The sequence below is a fragment of the Palaemon carinicauda genome, chromosome 22 (assembly GCF_036898095.1).
Source record: "Palaemon carinicauda isolate YSFRI2023 chromosome 22, ASM3689809v2, whole genome shotgun sequence".
NCBI classification, from domain to species: Eukaryota; Metazoa; Arthropoda; class Malacostraca; order Decapoda; family Palaemonidae; genus Palaemon; species Palaemon carinicauda.
The window spans coordinates 70771082-70793503 of NC_090746.1; positions in this window are offsets into that span (position 1 = coordinate 70771082).

The window sequence follows — 22422 nt, forward strand, 5'->3', positions numbered from 1 at the left end:
AGGTCAATCTGTACAGATTTGGACCTCTGCGAATGTAATTAGTTATAAATCACTGCTAATATTCACTTATAAATTAGTGTGGAAACTATTCATTAGGTATTTTCACTTAGAAATAAACTAATTCTATTCGCAAACAGGAATCTATTTTTCAATAGTATGAGACGACAAAGGCATGCATAATCACTGAAGAAAATGGATTTATTAAAAAAGAATAATATAAAAAAGAATATTTAGTTTCAATCTTTTATCCACTTCTTTCACCTAAAAAGTTTTATGAACAGAAACTTTCTCTCTTGTTTTTCGTCCTAGTCCCCAATCCATTCAATTAATTTTCTAAAATATAGGTACTACTACTACTACTACTACTACTACTACTACTACTACTACTACTACTACTACTACTAAGATCTGAACTAGTGGTAAAACGAACAAGAAATTCCCCCAAATTTATTCTCTGTCAATCTACAAATGATTAAATATTACTTCATCTGAGAGAATATCAATCTACGACAAAATTAGATCATTTTATTTTCTTCATGCACTATTTGAAAGTGGCAAATAATAAATTAATAACAACAACAACAACAACAACAACAACAACAACAACAATAATAATAATAATAATAATAATAATAATAGCACTCGGACCAGAGCATACCTTCGCTAACAGAACATAACAAGATAGCCAATTAAATTATGCACATTTTGGAACGAGTTTCATGCAAACCGGATAAAAATCGACCACGATATAGCAAAAAGACGTTTTTGATCATTTTGTGACCTAAGCCATTGACCCAATAATTTCCAAAAGCGATTCTAATTGTCCTTGGATTATTGTCAATTATCCCGTAAAATTTCCAGATTCCGTTAAATAGTTTTTGAGTTATGCGAATCACAAACACACACATACAAATACAAAATACCCGACTATCAAAACATAACCTTCGCCGCAACGAAGTTGGCGAAGGTAATAACATTACGGAACATGTTTACGTATAATTACAGTGTATTTACCACCTGTATTTACTAATGTTTTCGTAAAATGAAAATTAAAACAAATGATAACTGTATTAAAATATCTATATAACATGCCTGATCATTAAAATAACTGTATTAAAAATATTTATATAAAAACCAGAGGAATAATATAAATGATTTAAAAATATCTATATAAAATACCTGTTCATCAAAATAACTGTATTAAAAATATCTATGTAAAAAACTTGTTCATTAACTATTTAGAAAATATTTAATTAAAACCTGTTCATTAAATTACTATAAAAATTATTTATATAAAACACATGTTCACCGAAATAAGTGTACAAAAACATTATTTAAATAAGAAACCTATTTATTAAAACAGCTGTGTATTAAAAACTATTCATCTAATAAACCTCTTTATTAAAATAACTGTATTAAAACAATATTTATTTGAAAAAAAACCTGTTCATTAAAAGAACGTTGTTTATAGAAAAAAAATATTCAATAAAACAAATATTTATTAAAAAATACTTATCTAAAAGTATATTCAATAAAATAACTGTAAATTAAAACCTATTTACATAAAACACCTGTTCATTAAAATGAATATGAATTAATATAACATATCTATTAAAAAACCTGTTTATTAAAAAACCTACTATTTAAAAATAATTACATGAAAATTAAGAATATGCAAAGAATATTTTATATCTCCCGGAATTTTATTTACTTCTTATAAAGAAAAAAAAGAATCGTTCTATCTATCACTACCCAACCCTGAAAAATCAAGTCACGCAATAACTACATCCAATTATGCCTAAAAGCGTGAATAAAACATGTCGCAATATCATTTTAATGTTCACTTCAAGGTATTTTTATCAATATTCCCACCTTTTCCCAGAGATTAATCAAACAGGAAATCAGTAATAAATTCTGTCCAATATTTCATGAAACAAACACCGAAGTTCAGATTCTGTTTACTAAGAGGTAATAAATCAAATTTTTCATGAAAATGGTCCTGTCTGTGGATTAACAAAAAAATGTAGCCAGTGACGTGCCACAGATTATATATATATATATATATATAGATAGAGAGAGAGAGAGAGAGAGAGAGAGAGAGAGAGAGAGAGAGAGAGAGAGAGAGATACCCATTCGTGCTTCAAACTTTGAATATCAGTTTCTCTAATATTGCTGTAGTGTTTGAGTTTCGTACGTATTTTACTACATAAAAGAGGTGATTCAGCAAAAATACTGAATTGATTATGGTAAAAAAAAAAAAGCTGCGATTTTAGTGTTTATATTATCTCTTCTTTGACATTCGTCTGTTATCGGTTGCCTGTGAAAATTTTTATCTTTAATTCACAAGAGCTCTTACAAATTATGTTACTTTAGAACTAAATGATAAAATCGGCGTCAAGATTCGTCTCACCTTACAGTTTGATAATTACCATAACATCCTTTTTTATCAGCGTTGAAATGTTAAACTTCTAATCCGTAAAATTTCCATTTAAAGGTTTAAAGGCAACTCATGAATGGTAGCGGCAAGGGACAGTAACATTGCTCTGGTTACCAGGACAATGCCCTGGAATCCACAACACCCCATCCTTAGCTCAAAAAGGAGGGTGAGGTTGCTGATTACTCAACAGAACTCTAACCCAAGACATTGAAAAACCACGGTACTGTACAACGGCTATGACCCTACCTAAGACTAAAAAACATGTGTTTGGTTTTGGAAACTCCCCATAGAACAGCTTACCATAGCTAAAATAGCTCTTCTAATCTTACAAGTTGAAAGTAGCCACTAAATAATTACAGCGCAGTAGTTAACACCTTAAGTGAAAAATAATTGTTCGGTTATCTTAGTGTTTAACGGTTATGAGGAAAGAGGAGAATGTGTAAAGAATAGGCCAAATAATTCAGTGTATATGTAAGCAAAGGAAAAATTAGTTGTAATAAAAAAAAAAAAAATAAATTATAAAATTCGAGCGGGACTTGAACCCCAGTCCGGCAAATCATCGGTTGGAGCGTTTCCCATAAGTATGGGTAAAATATTCTTGTTTAAAAAACGGTTTTATTACCTCCGCCAACGAAGTTCGAAGGATGTTATGTTTTACACCCTGTTTGTGTGTTTGTGTGTTCGTTTGTGTGTGTGTGCGTGTTTGTTTGTGAACAGCTTCCTGGCCAAAATTTTGATCGCAGTGTAGAGAAATTTATTTAAAAAGCGGGAAATGATGAAATTTTGGAAGGCCAAGGTCACAGTCAAATGTCCAATTCACGTAATCACCCATAAGTTTGGACATCGCTGTCACAGAGACGTCAATCTTGGTTCATATTTGAGTGTATGAAAATCCATAACAATTAATACATGTTAAGGTCAAAGGTCAAGGTCGAGTAAAAGGTCACGAAATAAGCGGCTGCAGTGGAGATATGCGCTCTACTGAGTACCCCTCTAATTTTAATATAATTTAATGGAAGGTCTTTATGCATACCGTAAAAGGCACATGTTATCGTAATATAAAAACCATATGGAGAAATAGCCTTAGAGAGAGAGAGAGAGAGAGAGAGAGAGAGAGAGAGAGGGGGGGGAGGTGGATAGGGTTGTGGTCTGGGACAATGGGTATGCAATTTTTATCAAGCAAACAGCAGTATGTTCAGGCTTCAGTTTGTATTTCGTATAGAATGTTTATATAACGGAAGAACTAACACAAGAAAGTATTTGCTAAACCTACCTCAAGTCCTCTTAATCTTGTGTTGTCTTTTAATATAACCACAGAAATTATTCATATATACACACTGGCATACATACATACATACATACATACATATATATATATATATATATATATATATATAGACAAAATACAAATTTTGCAGATGTATATAATATAGGATCTTCTATTAAACTTCAAAAATTACTCTGTGGAAATTTGAATAAATAGTTTTGCCATACGCTAGAATTGAAGAAACATTTACCCACGCAACTTATTTATGATGAACACAGACTATAAGAAACTATACATAAACTAAAGTAAAATAATTAAATAATCCGTAATACTGTACCGTAAATAAAAAGAACAAAAAACAGTAGGTTAATTAGCCAAGATTAAAGAGGCTTAAGACACCTTGACAAAACACCTACTTGTGTCAGATCTAAATCATACTGCTGCCAGCGTAATAACTATTGCATTTCCTTTGCGGAGCACCCCAATTGAGCGCCGACAGAGGACAATCAAGCGCCAAAAATTAGCCAATTTGAGCCTTAGAGTGATGCCCAAACAAGCGACAAAATTTCAGTACAAATGAGCGCTGATAGGAGGGTTCCGGACCTTTTTTTTTTTTTTTTTTCCATATGTCTTTCTTCTCTGGAACAACCACACAAAATATAAAACAGCCACTCAACTGCCTTAAAAATCGTCTGAGGCTTTTGCTGTCTACAATAAAATACCCGTTTTTTTCTATCTTAAACACCATATAGGTAATAATGAAAACAAGTATGCTATTCAGAAAAAAAATACATTCCTAAATATTAATTGGTAAAAATTTAAAAGCAGCTCGTTTAATATACTGAAGTCTAGATATGGAGCCTTCCATGTATTCCTTAAACAGTGCCACAAGTTTCTTCTCTTTAAGTCGGTAGCATTTTCTTCGTGGTTTTTCTTCACCCAGGCTTCTGATTTTAATGTAAGTGTCGGTCTGTATCTCTGAAATAACGTTAACAAATACATGCAAAGAGGGATGGCTGGAATAAAATTGACTATTAAAATGTTTGTGAAATGCCTCTGGTCCATTTGTTGTTCTACGAGTTTCTGATGGTGCTTCTGCCCAAAGATTTGGGGGGAACTTGGAGTCAGAGCTAATATAGTTTGTTGTTACATAATCAGCAAACTGAACACTTTTAGTATCAGTTGGTGCAATTGACATTATATCCTCCACAAAACTATCTTCTACGTCAGAGGGTTCAAGGCATGATAGCCCGAAAAAGGACTTCAACCATTTTCCATTTTCACTACCACTTTTAAAATCATTTGAAAGCCCTAGTTCTTGGATTTTTCTCCACCAGCTTTGTCCAAGGTGGAATTTGCAACATTTGATGATACTTGTTGGACATAAATTTTCTAATGTATTAATTACTGCTTGCTCAAAGTCCACATGTATAGACTCTGGAGAAAATTCAAGACAATGACTATTCAGAATACTTAAAAGAAAATTAAAAGCCTTCGTGTATATCTCTTTGCTTCGTCCTGGGAGCAGCATAAAAACGAGTGGCACATAATGTCCATTCTGAAAGCCATGTATGGTATACATTTGCATAAAAAATTTAGGGCAATATTGGAAAGTGCCATCCATAAAAAGTTCATGCACATTGCACAAAGTCATTAGATTGGTCAGGCATGAGAATATGATAATTTCTTCTTCTTCATTATTTACACAGACAAATGGTTCTCCCTTGGACGTCTTCAATTCTCTCTCTTTTAGTAGCATATGCACTTCACTTCTTGACACTGGAAGTTTACCATAGAATTTCATTCTCTCTCTGTACACTGCTTTTGCCGTTGATTTCAAGTCTTCAGGTTTTAGACTGTTTTCATCATGCATCTTTACAAGTTCCTTTCGAAGGAGTTTATTAGGCCGTATAGTTATATCTTCTGTAGCTTTCCTCTTTGCAGTTGTCCTCAACATTCTTCTGTCGATGGCCCTCTGATCTGGTAGGTGAATATGATCATTTGGGAGAACAACTATCACTTGTAAATCAGAGTCGGTGTGTAGCCTACTCTTGCAGCGAGTTGTGGTGCTTGCACACCTCCACGAGATATTTCCATTTTTTAGTTCTTTATCTTTTCTGTAGTGGTAACCATCCAATGTCAAAGACGGTCTTCCTTGGTTGGTCTGGACGATTTGAAAGGCCATGGTGAACTGACTATGTATATTCCGTGCTCGAATGTACCAAAGCTAAGGCGCTCGTTTGTCCTTCCAACTTTACTCTAGTCTGGCAATTATCACAGGGCCAGTTGGCGCTCGAAAGGGCTGTTCCCTTTCCTTTGACCCAGACCACAACCTTTGCCCACCTCTCTCTCTCTCTCTCTCTCTCTTGACCTCTTGACCTCGTAGAGTACGGACGTGTTTTTCTTGTTCTGTGAAACATTGTATAGAGATGGCTGCCGATGACTTAAACAACCAGGAAGCTTTGTCACAGCCTATCCAGGAAATAGAAAACCTAGGTATCTTGGAAACAATTAACCAAGACGTGTACCCACAAGTATTTCTTAAATCTTTGAAAAAGATATGCCAGTACTCTACACATGATATCAAAGAAGTGCTTGATAAATGTCATCAGGATTTATTAATATCCTTGAGAGATCTCCTGATAATAGAAATATGTAGTGTGTTTTTGGATTATAAAAATAAAAAAAACAGTGAAGCGACAAGTGAAACAAAATTGTGAGCGATATTATAACTCTTAGCACGTGCAAAATTAATTCACATAAAAATAAAGAACTAGATAAAATTTTCAATGAGCAAAGTGCACACAACTTTGATGATAATAATTTGATTATTGCAGAACTACTTCAAACAGTATCATTACTTCAAGAAAGAGTTTATAAGCTCGAACAGTCAAATGTCAATGACAAAATATCAGAAAATAGTGTTAATGAATCGCGCCAAACTCTCCCCCAATCTCTTTTGATAAGGAACCCTCACTTACTCAGGACGGAAACAATGCAGGTGGACAGCCAGCCACTCCCTAATCCACTGCCCTCCCTCACACTTCCCCCTATCGACAACAATTATTTACAACAGGAAGAAAGTGAAGATGAGAGCGAAGGCCAGGAGGAAGAAAGGGAGGAGGAGGAAGAAAGGGAGGAGGAGGAAGAAAGGGAGGAGGAGGAAGCAGTCCCTACTGACCAACGCAGTGTCATACCACCGGTCAACAAAAAGAAAAATAGAAAAGCACGTCAAGAGCAAACTTCGGAAGACAACATCGTAGTACAACCCCAAAGGTCAGTACAAATATACATTGGAGGTGTCAGCAGCAATGCAACTATTAAGAATGTGGTTGATGAGTTAGTTTTCCGAGGGCTCTCACAACAAGAAGTTAAAGTACGGCACCTTGGACATTCTAAACGAGGCCAATCATTTGTAGCAGAGGTGCCAGAGAATAAGCAGAATACAGTGATGGGAGGTCATCCGTGGGCTGCCGGTATAATCACTCGACCGGTCCTACCCCACATTAGGAGAAGACAATTGGAAGCCGCCACGAAGCCGTTGACGCAAAGAAATGTAGGTAGGCCTAAACAGCCATTTCGGACGGGGTTTAGATGGAATACCCACTCCTACCACTCCCATGATAATAGGCCATTCCCCCAACACCAAGGATCACCCCGGCAATACCGAAGTGAGGAATACAATAGGAGACTTGGAGGAAAAATCCTCCTAGATAGGAGACCACCCCATAGGCAGTCGACAAATAGAGCCAATTATAGAGGTCACTCAGCTCAGCCTTATGACTACCATGACTTCTCCCATGACAACTACTGGTCACGAGCGGATACCTGGGAATATGACTTCCCGCCTCTTCCATCAAGAGGCAGTTATCACACAAGAAGTGCTCGTCCCGGACATTGGTACTGGGATAACTAATCATGTGACTCCAAAAAACGATCTTTTGTGTATAGAATATTTGAATGTACAGTCTCTCCTTAGTAAGATATGTGAAATTGAATTAATGCTCTTAAACAGAAATATTGATGTATTATGTTTAACTGAGACTTGGTTAACCCCGAATGTTGTCGATTCACTCATTGATTTTCCTAATTATACAATATATAGATGTGACAAAGGAAGAGGTGGAGGGTGTTGTATTTATGTAAAAAATAATCTTTCTGTTAATATTTGTAATCTTAATGTTCAAAGAGTAGAGGCGGTAGAAGAGGTTTGGCTCTCTGTACAATCTCGTAAGCTACCTTCTGTTATCATTGGTTGCTTTTATAGACATCCACATGCTTCAAATGATACTTTTAACTATATTTTGGAATGTCTGAGAATGATTTCTCTAAAGAATAAATCAATTTATGTAATAGGTGATCTAAATGATGATTTGATGTTAGGTTCAGCAATGATACATAATATTTTAAGAGTCACCAAATTAAATCAAATGATTAATAAACCTACTAGAGTTAGCCCCATCTCATCCACACTTCTAGACGTGTTAATAACAAACAAGCAGGAAAGTGTCATTAAAATTGAGGTAAATCCAAGTATTGTAGCTGACCATGAACATATTTCATTTATCATAGATATTAAGAAGCCAAAGCGTAAACCAGTCACGGTAACCTCTAGGTGTTTAAAATATTATTCTGCAGATTTTTTGTGCAATACATTGCTAGACCAGAAAATAATTTTAGATACAATCATGCATACTGATGACACAGATATTCAAACAGGAATTTTCAATAAAGTATATAATAGTGCCTTAGATAAATGTGCCCCAATAACCACGAAGGAAATAAGGAGACCCAGTGCACCTTGGATAGACAATGATCTCAAAAACAGTATGATTGAAAGGGACAAAATGCAAGAAAGGCTTAAACAGAATAGACATGATGAAAATCTTAACAATTCGTATAAGGAAATGAAAAAACTCATTATTCGAAAATGTGTACTGCCAAAGCTTATTATAACAAAGACAAGATCAAGAAAAGTAAATCTCGCAGAGAAACATGGAAAATTATGAATAATATTGTATCTACTAAAACAAATAAAAAGATTGAATACGACAACCCAAAAGCTAGAGCAGATCAATTTAACCAATACTTTGCTAAAGTAGGAAAAATAACTTATGATAAAACGCAGGAAATTCTACAAAAGTACGAAAATGAAGATATTAGAAACACTCAAAATAATTTTGGCAATAATATAAGATTGTTTAGACCGCAACCACTTACAGTAGAAACAATAATAACAGTTAAGAGTTTGAATAATAGTAATGCTTACGGAACGGATGGTATTCCTACTAGTTTTCTAAAAGATTCCCTTACAGTTATTGCATATTATATCACGGTTATCATAAATACATCGATTGTAACTGGGAAATATCCTTCTATTTGGAAACAACCCCTCGTAGACCCTCTTCACAAGAAAGGAGACAAGGACGACCCTGGTAATTATAGACCTGTTTCTATCCTTCCCGTAATATCGAAAGTAATAGAAAAGATTGTATGTAATCAGTTAATGGAACATCTAGAAAAAAATAATTTGATTTCTAACACTCAGCATGGATTCCGTAAAGGTTTATCAACAGAAACAGCTTTGATGAAATTAACAGATGAAATTTATAAAAATATTGATAGAAAAAAAGTTTCCATATTAATTTTATGTGACCTATCAAAGGCATTTGATAGTGTCAACCATGATGAATTGTGTAAATCTCTTAAGGAACATTACATTGATACGTTCTGGTTTCAGGATTACTTGAAGGATAGAAGTCAGGTAGTTAGATTAGGAGACGTAAATTCTTGCATTGAAAAGGTTAAATTTGGAGTCCCACAGGGATCTGTCCTAGGTCCAATTCTGTTTTTAGTCTACGTTAATGACATGATTAAATACATAGAAAACTGCTTGCTAATTCAATACGCTGATGACACCCAAGTTCTTTTGGCTGATCAAATAGAAAATTTAGATGGCTTGATAAAAAGGGCTGAACTAATATTGCTCAAAATTAAGAAATATTTTCTAAGAAAAGGGCTATTATTAAATGCCACTAAAACACAGTGCATGTTTGTGGGTAGCTCACAGTATATTAGCAAAATTCCAAATGACATTATAATAAAATGCGATGGTGATGAAGTAAAGATAAGTCAACATGTGAAAAATCTAGGTCTACACATGGACAGGTACATGACATTCAGTACTCACATTGACGAGCTGAGTAGAAAAGTTAGTGGCATTCTAATGTATTTAAGTAGAGTAAAAGATTACTTTGATGATACTACTCGAGCTTTTATTGTGGAAAGTCTGGTCTTGAGTGTAATAAACTACTGTATTAAGATATGGGGGTCAACTAATGATATGCACATGGAAAAAGCTCAAAAAATCCAAAACTTTGCATGTAGAGTAGCCGTTATTGGGGTGAAAAAACACGATCACATCACCCCAACCCTCCAGCAATTAAAGTGGATAAAATTAAAAGAAAAGTGTATGTACGATGTTTGTGTTTTTGTTTTTAAAAGTTTGAGAAAAGAATATCCCAACTGGCTATACACATTTCCTACAGTTGGTAATTGTAGGAATGCATTAACCAGACAGAATGAAAATCTATATGTAGACAGCTATCGAACTGATTTGGGTTCACGCTCAATGGCAATAAGGGGCCCAGCTTGCTGGAATAAACTACCTCTGGAAATGAGAAAATGTACAAATGTTAGTTCTGATTTATTCAAAAAGAAACTTAAGCAATATTTTTTAAATTTTACTTGAATGTATATATATCCTAAATTTTTTACAATCCAATAATTGTGAATTTTATGTAAATAATTTATATTGTTATGTAACAGAATAACCATTTTATAATGGAATAAAGGTTTTTGACTTTGACTTTGACTCTCTGGAAATAATTTGGTGAACAGCTTCACTCTGTTTTTATATTAATGCAACAGGTGGTTTTTAAGGTACTTATAAAGGCCTTCCATTAGATTATATTAAATAACAATGTTATAACCTAAATATTGTTGCCCAACACGGCCCCACCCTACAAGTTATGGTTAAATAGAATGTTACCGGACTACAGGTTTAGCATTTCACCGTCCCTTACAAAGGCATTGCACTTTACCCACAAAATGTAGGCACGTGTGTTCAGTCACACAACAAATTGCGAAGATACCTATTATTATTATTATTATTATTATTATTATTATTATTATTATTATTATTATTATTATTGCATGCTAAGCTACAACACTAGTTGGAAAAACAGAATGCTATAAGCCCAAGGGCTCCAATAATGAAAAAGGCCCAGTGAGGAAAGGAAATAAGGAAACTACAAGAAAAGTAATTAACAAATAAAGTAAAATATTTTATGAACAAGACGAAAAAGAATAAGATAGACTAGTGTGCCTGAGTGTACCCTCAAGCGAGAGAACTCTACCCTAAGACAGTGAAAGACCATGGTAGAGAGGCTATGGCACTGTCCAAGACCTGAGAACAATGGTTTGATTTTGGATTGTCATTCTTCTAGAAGAGCTGCTTAACATAGCTAAAGAGTTTCTTCTACCAATACCAAGAGGAAATTAGCCCCTGAACAATTACAGTGCAGCAGTTAACCCCTTGAGAGATGAGGAATTGTTTGGTAATCTCAGTGTGGTCAGGTGCATGAGGACAGATGAGAATATGTGAAGAATAGGCAAGAATATTCGGTGAATTTGTGGGCAAAAAGAAAATAAGCCGTAATCAGATAGAAAGATCCAATGTAGAACTGTCTGGCCAGTCAAAGGACCCAATAACTCTCTAGCGGTAGTATAAAAAGATATAAAAAGTGATAATATTATAATTATCAAATGTGCGTTCAAACATCTCGAAGCTGATTTTTTAATTTCTATCGAAGTTCTTCTGAACTGATGATGAAACTATTTACAGTCAACGGATGGCGGATGATTGTTCGAAAAAAAAAGCTTCATTTGAGTGTAAGAATTTCCTCTTTTTTTACCATAATCAGGTCAGTATCTTTACTAAATTATTATTTTATATAAAAAAACAGGTAAAATATACAGAACATAAACGAAGTATTAAATATTAGAGTAAATTATCATATTTTTTATAACATGAATGCGTAATCTCTCTCTCTCTCTCTCTCTCTCTCTCTCTCTCTCTCTCTCTCTCTCTCTCTAAATTCATTTAAAACATATATATGCATATATATATATACATATAAGTATATATGAAAATATCTGTATAATTATATCATCTATAGGACTATGCAATTTATATACATACATTATATATATATACAGTATATATATATATATATATATATATATATATATATATATATATATACATATATATATATATACAGTATATATATATATATATATATATATATATATATATATACACGGTATATATTTACATATATATATATATATATATATATATATGTATATATATATATATATATATATATATATATATATATATATATACAGTATATATATATATAAAATATGTACATATAACACCTAGAAATTGAGCATTACTTAAACCACAAATCATTAGGTGATCGAACGTCGCTGTCAAAACATCGGGACCTAAATCTCTTTGGCCAGACACCAATTCACGAGGCCACATGAGTTACATCAATCAACGCCGTCATTTATATCAAGGAAGACATCTATCTCCCATACGAAGGGCGTTATACTGAGAGAGAGAGAGAGAGAGAGAGAGAGAGAGAGAGAGAGAGAGAGAGAGAGAGAGAGAGAGAGAGAGAGAGACTTTGGTTCATGCTACTAAAACGTTCATACACTAAAAAGAAAATCTTTTGAACTGTGATTATTGCTGTATAATTTGATAATGGGATTCATATATGAAATACATAACCAGATTACACGTATTAATTTCCAATTTAATATCGAGAGCAAAAATATGACAGAAAGTCGTCCTTTTACTTATGTCCAAGTACATAAGTATGCATACCATACATAAGCTCACAAATACACACACATACAGTATATAATACACGAAAGCGTTTGGTAATTGGTCTTTTATTTTCCTGTTTCCTGTGGATACTATACATACATACGTACATACATACATACGGATATATATATATATATATATATATATATACATATATATATATATATATATATATATATGTGTGTGTGTGTGTGTGCGCGCGCGCACGCGCGTGTTTAACGCTTAATTTGGAATGGTTAAAAACAACGACATGCTTTCCTTCTTTCCATTATCATATATCATTAAACAAAAACATGTTAAGAAAAGTGATAGAAACTGCATTATTCGCATTTTCTCTTCCTTACCTCGACGTCTTATTGATAAACTGTGATAGAATACATTGTACGACACTTCCGTGGCAAGAAATACAACTAAACATAATTACTTTTCTGTGTATTACAAGAAAGAGGAAAACAGAAAAGGCCTCGAGATACCTTCAAGAAAAAGGAAAAGATTCTCCGGATGTCCGGGGAAACTGAAGCCGTACTGGAAAGCTATTGTGACAATCGAGCTTAACCTTTTTTCTTCTTTTTAATTATCAGGCTTTTGAGGAAACCAAGAGAGTACGACTTAATCTATGTAAAAGGGCTGAAATAATGTGGTTTAGTTTACTTAGTACATACACACACGTTATATATATATATATATATATATATATATATATATATATAGACATATATATATATATATATATATATATAAATATATCTATATAATATATATATATATATATATACTGTATACATATACATAAACATATAGAATATACTGTATATATATATACATACACATATAGAATATACTGCATATGTAAATACACGAAGAGCAAATGGAGATAGTAATAAGAAAAAAATTTATATACCAAATGTAAAACGAAGTGAAAAGAAATTCAAAGAAATAGAATAACGAAGAAAACTAAAAGGGATCCCGATGAAAAAGTCAAATCCTTCCGCCTGACACCAGAACATGATCCCTGTGTATGTATGTATGTATGTATGTATGTATGTATGTGTATGTGTGTGGACGTAAATTGCAAAAAAAATTAAGGCATATCTAATACCACACCAAGATCTAAAAATCGAAATGCCCTTCACATCTCTCATTATTTAATTCGAATAGAACCAACCAACCTGCGTTGAACAGCTTATTGCCTTCTGCACCCGGCCATTGTCTAAATGAAAAGCCTCTTATGACAAAGGTCAAAAGAGTCTGAGGAAGACACGTGCCAGGAAAGCGTCACCTGGCTTTGGCACCAATAGGTAAAGGAGTCGTTTCCCTTGACGAGGCAGACTCCTTTCGTGTCTGCTATTTGTTCTCCCTCACAGGAACTCTCCCAAGGCTTTGTAGTACGTTCCACAAACAACACTATTCTATATATAGTTTAGTTTCTTCCTGTTTATGTATGAATATGGGGAAGATTTCCCAGCCATATATTATATATATATATATATATATATATATATATATATCAATATATAAATTTATATAGATATACATATATATATATATATATATATGTGTGTGTGTGTGTGTATGTGTGCGTGTTTGCAGAAAGCCTGCTAGACATTAGTCACTTCTTACATCAAAATCGTCGAGAGAGAGAGAGAGAGAGAGAGAGAGAGAGAGAGAGAGAGAGAGAGAGAGAGAGAGAGAGAGAGAGAGAGAGATTTACAAAGGAGACTTGAAATGACTGTACACAATACTCGTAATAAAACATGCTTTGCCATTTGCTTATTTTTCGCGATACAACAAATTATAGGAAAAATAATATTGAATCTATATAGACTATAAAGACCTTCAGGGCAAAGCGGAAAAGCAAAGGTTTACTATCTAAAAAAAAAAACAGATGAAAAGGTATTCCTAATGGTTTCCAACATTAAAGACTGCATAAAAAAGGCAATATCGATAATGTGTATCCAAACTTAAAAACATTGTTTACAAAAGTCAACAATATTCATTTTTTATTTCTGTCCTAAAGTGAATTCTGATGATGGGTTCTTTGAGGAAAATATTAGTAAACAATAAGTAAATTGAATAAGAGGGGGGGGGGGGGTTCAGGTAAGTAGAGTATAATTTGAAATTATTGCTGTTTCAGTCGCTCTCCCTTATGTATGTATGTAAGTATGTATGTATTTATGTATATATTGCTACACTTACACCTGTATATATATATATATATATATATATATATATATATATAGAAAAATTTGAGGGGGTGTTCATAAATGGAAAAGAAGAGAAGTGACTCCACCCCCAAAACCTTTGCGAATTTAAAAACACAGGAATAAGGAAAAAACCAATAGCCAAGAACAAAGGGCGGAAGTTAGGGGAAAAGATTAAGAATTAAAAATGTATTCCAATCATAGTTTAACAGCATACGCTAAAAAAAAATCTTTGAAACAAATAAAATACGTGAACGAGTCTTATTTATAATAATTGATAATATAAATTTATGAGATTAAGTGAAATCAGGTTATGATTTTTTTTCTCGAAAAAAAGCACCAAAGGATTAAAGGAGAAAAGGAATTTCCGCAAACAAATAATAGTCTTTACGCGCTTCGCTTATCAATTCCTAAATCAATCCTCCTGGAATCAGGTGCTGCCAGATGAACAGTCATTCCCAGATGAAAAGTCCCCAATTCTATAATTAATGAAACTTTTATCGGATTTGATTTATTGATGGAGTTTATAAAAGACTAATGACATTAAAGGAAAAATGGAGAGAGAGAGAGAGAGAGAGAGAGAGAGAGAGAGAGAGAGAGAGAGAGAGAGAGAGAGAGAGATAATTCAATAAAAACGCTTGATTCTATTCTTTTAAAGGTTTAAAGGTCACTCGTGAATGGCAAAGGCAAAGGACAGGACAATGACCTACAGACTGACCACAGATACACATGATCAGCGCCCAAGGCCCTCTCCACCAAAGCTACGAGCTGGGAGCCCAGGTAATAGCTGTTGATGATTCAGAGAGCTGGTCATAATAATATGCAAATGAATGGTATAAAGAATAATGTTTTTTTTTTCCATTGATTCCCATTACATACATCTAGTATTGTAATCTTCAATAAGCAAATCAAGTTTATTAGGAGAGTTATATTTCCTTCAATGATATATAGATTTATGTGAAGGTATAAAAAATGTTAATTAATTTAGTTTTTATATTAAAGTATAATAATTGGGGAAACGTAAATGACTTTTCCCGTTATTCTGAAAATTACTCTGGAGAGATGCTATCTTTGATTTTTGGACGACACTAAGATATTGCCCATTCATTATAAACGTAAAGTAACACGCAAAAGTATAATATATATATATATATATATATATATATATATATATATATATATATATATATATATATATATATATATATATATATATATATATATATATATATATATATATATATATATATATATATATACATATTTATACGTACATATTTATGTGCGTGTATTTATAATTGTATATATTACAGAAATTACAGGTGGATATTCTTCAGTTATTCTTCAGTTACTCTAAATAAGCGTGCCATAATAAAATATTTACGCTAATAAATTATATTATTTCATAATCCTATCTACAAAAATTTTAATGGCCGGAAAAGAGCATTTTGTCATGCATTGTTACTCGGAAAAAAAAAACATCAAATTAAAGTATTTCCTCTTCAAATAACCATCAGGACCAGAATCAAATAAATAAACACGCGACAACCAAAAAAATGAAAAAGAGAAAATATGAAACCTGTATTTATAACATAGCATTTAATCGTATAATAGAATGTATTTCAATAATTATCAGGACAGGAATCAAACATTACAACAAAAAATGAAAAAAAAAAATTGACAAAAAGCTATTAACAACAAAGCATTTATACCGTAGTGTGACAAAAAAAAAAAGAAGAAAAAACCCAGACACGAATAAAAACAAAGCGATTGTTTCACTTCTGTCCTGGAGGAGATAGCTCTCTTCTCCACAGACAACAGCTTCTGTTGCTTCCTGTTTCTGGAAACGTCCCACGACTGACAATGACTGACAGCACGACTGACGTTGAAGAATCATTCGCCAAAATACCTCAAGAGAGGAAATTTCCTCTTTCCTCAATAGTAGAAAACAAAATGGTCAACTTTACAATATATAATTAGAATAAGTAAATCAAACAAAATATATTTAGATAAATAGTAAAAGTTGCCATCGTGAATACAGTATATATTAGGTAAAAAATATTCATATAAATATATCAAGATGCGTGTATGTATGTACAGTATGTATGTATGTATGTATGTATGTATATATATACACACACACACACATATATATATATATATATATATATACATATACACACACACATATATATATATATATATATATATATGATAGATAGATAGATAGATATACCATATAAATTGTAAGAATTGTAAATGTGTATTTCATAATAAAATTAAGAAGATAATAAAAATATTTAAAGGCAAGTCTGGGAAAGTACTTAGAATATGATTGCCTGTTCGATAATCTCTTATCTCTAAATCATTTTAACAAATCATTTAATATAAGTGGAAACACTATATCTGAAAATGATGTCCACCGCCTTTCAAAAAGGTGATCACAGATTTTAAATCAGCAAATATTTTTTTTTTTTTTAATAAAAGTATGTATCACATCTATCGCCCATAATAAGGTTTTCTTTTAAATAGAAAAGTATACGGTATAAGAGCACATTGTATGTAAAAGGTATCAGTACACATTTCAAGTATACGGTATTAGTATAAGTTTTAAGTATACAGTATACATTACAATTTCTATTTGTACAAAAGAAGGAATTATTCTTAACCATTGCTGTATGGTATTCAAATTTTCAATCTTTTTCATAAAACGCTTCACTGTTTATTCATTAATACTTCTTAAAGTTAACACAGCAACACTAAAATATTTACTTAATGTGAATTGAGAAAAAGCAGTTTGACAGGTGTTACAAAGCACTGGAAGAGGCGTAGCGATTCTTTAGGAATTCAAGGGAACCGTAAGACAAACGATAACAATAGAGAGAGAGAGAGAGAGAGAGAGAGAGAGAGAGAGAGAGAGAGAGAGAGAGAGAGAGAGATATTTCATTTCTTTGACACGTGTTCAAACGTGTTAAGGAGAGACAGTATTTTCTTTCTTCCAAGTTCTAATTTTGTAACCTACGCTGAACATCACAAAACATTAGAGAATTCACTTGGGAAATTTGTCGTGAGGAGAGAGAGAGAGAGAGAGAGAGAGAGAGAGAGAGAGAGAGAGAGAGAGAGTAATTCCCTGAAGGACTCGAAGAGAAAAGAAAATGGATATTAAAAATGAAAGCAAAAAAGAACAGCGAACATTAAAATGAGATGGGATTTTGTATTACAAAAAACAAAAAGGAAATCTTGCTGAATTTCTAATACGGATTTCTCTTTACCAGCAAGAATGTGTGACGGCGCCGAGTAAGGTTTGAACTCAAAGGCAGGTTGGAAACGACTGAGTTGTATTGTTATAGAACACACTCCTTTATATACAAAACCTCAAGGCAACAGGACATAACAAGTTCACAAGACAGACAATATTACAGAGGAAACAGCAGACATGAATTTTCATGTTCGTTTTAGTGCGAGGGAAGAGCGAAGATACAAGCATAATATATACAAAAGGAATTATGTACAATTGTGTGAAACACGGTTAGTACATGGCTCCCCCCCTAAAAATGACATACTGTACATGTTAAATAGGGCCCCCTGATCTAGAGAGGCGAACTGTAGGCGGGTCATCTGGCAGAAGATAAGCAGGTTTTAGACGATCAATGGAGACCCAGTCTTCTTTGCCTCGAATGTTTAGGAGGAATGCTTTCGGACTGCGTCGGATCACAAGGAAAGGGCCCGTGTAAGGGGGCGTTAGTGGTGGCTTGCTGGTGTCGTTGCGCAGGAAGACGTGCGTTGCAGAGTGCAAGTCCGTTGGTATGTGATGCTTCGCTGGGGGCTTGTAAGTCTGGCGGCACGGAGTAAATTTTCCCACAAAGTGACGTATGCGCTGGAGATCGTCGGAGGAGGTTGTAGAAGGAAAAAATTCGGCAGGGACGACCAACGGGTCGCCATACACCATTTCAGCTGCCGAGACGTCGAGGGCGTCTTTAGGAGTGGTCCTTAGTCCCAGGAGGACCCAGGGAAGCTGAGTAAACCAGTTGCAATCCTTGCAGCGGGACATCAAAGCTGCTTTGAGGGTGCGATGAAAACGTTCAACCATTCCATTGGCAGCGCGGTTGTAGGCCGTTGTCTGATGTAGGGTGATGCCCAGGAGATTCGATAATGACGTCCACAATTGAGAGGTGAAAGTGGTTCCCCTGTCAGAAGTAATATGCTCAGGGATACCGAATCTTGAAATCCATCCAGAGAGTAAGGCAGATGTACATGAGGCGGACGTTGCAGTTTCCATGGGAATGGCTTCAGGCCAACGAGTGGAGCGGTCGATGACGGTAAACAGGTAACGATGTCCTTGTGATGTGGGTAGGGGGCCGACAACGTCGACGTGAATGTGTGCGAAACGACGCTGAGGTTAAGGAAAGGTGCCCACTCCTGAATCCGTGTGTCGATGTACTTTGGAAGTTTGGCAAGAAGTACAGGCGCGGACCCAATCCTTAGCATCCTTAGAAATGCCGTGCCAAATGAACTTTGCCTTCAGCAGCTGTGCGGTAGAACGGCACGAGGGATGTGAAAGGCCGTGAATGAAATCAAACACCTGTCGGCGCATGGGAGCAGGAATCCAAGGTCGCGGTCTACCAGTACTGACGTCACAGAGGAGGGTGGTGTTGGAGTCTTCAAGGGGAAAGTCTTCCCAACGGAGGGACGTGCAGGATGTCCTACAAGCTTGATACTCTGGATCCTGTCGTTGGGCTTCAGCCAGGGCGTTGTAATCCAATCCCAGTTGAACGGCAGCCAACGTGTTTCTTGACAGGGCATCGGCAACGGGATTCATTTTCCCAGGGACGTATTGGAGGGTGCAATTGTTTTCAGCCACGGCGGAGAGATGTCGGCGTTGACGGGCGGACCAGGCGTCAGACTGTCGAGTGAAGGCGTGCACCAGAGGCATGTGGTCTGTGCGAATGACGAAAGGTGTACCTTCTAAGAAATGGCGAAAGTGACGGACAGCCAAGTGCACCTCCAGCAATTCTCGATCGAAGGTAGAATAACCCGATTCTGCCTTGGACAGTTTTCTGCTGAAGAAGGCCAATGGGCGGGGCGAGCCTTTGACCACCTGCTCGAGTACTGCACCAATAGCGACGTCGCTGGCATCGGTGGAGAGAAGGAGAGGGGCGTGTGGGATAGGAAAAGTGAGAGCCGTAGCAGTTGATAGGGCCTTCTTTGCATTGCAGAAGGCTGCTTCTTGAAGGGGACCCCACTTCAGGTCCTTCGGCTTGCCCTTAAGGGAGACGTAGAGGGGAGTAAGAGTGGCGGCAATGGCTGGCAGAAAACGGTGATAATAGTTGATCATGCCCAAGAATTCCTGCAGAGCTTTGACGGTCGAGGGCACGGGGAAGTTCTGAACGGCTGCTACCTTCTCAGGGAGGGGGTGGACACCTTCAGGAGTGATGCGGTGCCCTAAGAACGATACTTCGTTGGCGCCAAAGGTACACTTGTCGTACCGGACTACAAGGACGTTTTGTTGCAGGCGGTCGAGCACGATGCGCAGGTGACGGAGGTGTTCCTCTTTTGAGGAGGAGAACACAAGTATGTCGTCCACATAACATACACAGAAAGGGAGGTCCCCTAAGATGCCATCCATGAGACGTTGAAACGTTGCCCCAGCATTACTAAGGCCAAAACAGGAGTAATTGAAGGTGTATGTACCAAACGGAGTGGTGATGGCGGTCTTGGGGATGTCTTCTGGGTTCATAGGCACCTGATAATACCCCTTCAGGAGGTCGAGCGTAGAGAAAACCTTCGCTTTGTGCAGGTAGGAGGTCACGTCGGCAATGTTTGGGAGGGGGTAGTGATCCGGTTCTGTTTGCATGTTCAGGCGCCTGTAATCCCCGCACGGACGGAGGGAGCCGTCTTTCTTCAGAACGATGTGTAAGAGCTACGACCATGGGCTGGAGGCCTTTTGGCAAAGGCCCATTTCGGCGAACGTCTGTTTGGCGGCTGCCAATCGTTCCGGTGCCAGACGTCTGAATTTTGTAAAGACTGGGGGTCCCGTCGTCTTGATATGGTGATAAATACCGTGCTTGGCAGGAACCGTGGGCGTTTGGCGAAATTCTGGACGGAAAACTTCCGGGTACGACGTGAGGAGGTGGGCGTAGGCATCCGTGGGTGCGCTGATGTGGAGAGCGAGGTTAGAGGGGGCGGGTTGAAGAGGTGTCGACAAGTACGAGTCTGCGTTGACCAATCGTCGGTGGGCGACATCGACCAGAAGGTGGAAATGAGAGAGGAAATCCGCACCGAGGATTGGCATTGTGACGTCAGCAACGAGAAACTTCCAATTGAATTTACCGTTTCCGAACGATAATGTGAGGTTCTCGTAACCGTAGGTGGGTATCGCAGATCCGTTGGCAGCTACTGAGCGGACGTCGGCAAATGTAGACAGACTACGTCGTGCCCTGAAGTTTCCTTGGCAAAAGAGAACGACAAGCACCCGTGTGTACCAAAAATCGCACGCCCGTTCCTGCATCCTGTAAAAAGAAATGATTAGAAACATGGGAGGCCACCGCCACAAGCGATGGCCTACTTACACGTTTTTTGGCCACTGACAATCCTTGGCACATTTCTTCGCGGTTGCTCCGAATCTGAAGTGGTAGTAGCAAAACTGCGGCGGATGGGAGGTAGTAAGTGGCTGTAGAAGTCGTTCGTTGGGGCGCGAGCGATTGGTGGGTGGTGGGCGTCTTTGTCGCCGCTTCGGCACGTCACGGGGTAGGCGTGTATGTCCTACGGCATTCATGTCAGCTTCGGTTGACGTTGAATAGGCATCCTCGTCGTCAGGGGTGGAGGCGTTGATGGAGGTCTTGAAGTGGCTGTCCATAAGGGCGTCGGCTTTGGTCATCAAGTCCTTTATGGGTAAACTATCGACATCGGGTATGGCAGCGCGTACAGGTTCGGGTAAACGGCGTATCCAAAGGGCACGAAGTAGGTTCACCTCACGAGGAGAGCCGTCTGCAGCAGGTTGAAGGCGAGCGATACTGGTCATTTCCCTGAGGGCAAGCGAAGCCCTTTAGTCCCCCAACGGTTGTTGCGAGAGCTGAAAAAGCTTCGCTATACGGGCGGCTGGCGACGGCGAGTACTGCTGCAGAAGGTATGTTTTGAGGGCGTTATACACTATTGGGGTGTCTCCTTGTTCACAAAGCCAGTCGGATATTTCTGGGAAGGTGTCCTCGGGTATCGCCGCGAGAACATAATCCGCTTTGGGGGTTGAGCGATTCACGCCCCTGATACGGAAGTGGACTTCAGCGCGTTGAAACCAAGCAAACGCCTCTCCGGTGGCGAACGGTGAAAGTTTCAATGGGGCGGCGCCAACTGCTGTAGTAGAGTCTGTCTCCGTCATAGTACCAACGATGGAGGGGCGAGGGAGGTGGGGGTGGAAGGCAGTGGGAGCGAGTCGACTTCCGGGGTCACCAATGTGACGGCGCCGAGTGAGGTTTGAACTCAAAGGCAGGTTGGAAACGACTGAGTTGTATTGTTATAGAGCACACTCCTTTATATACAAAACCTCAAGGCAACA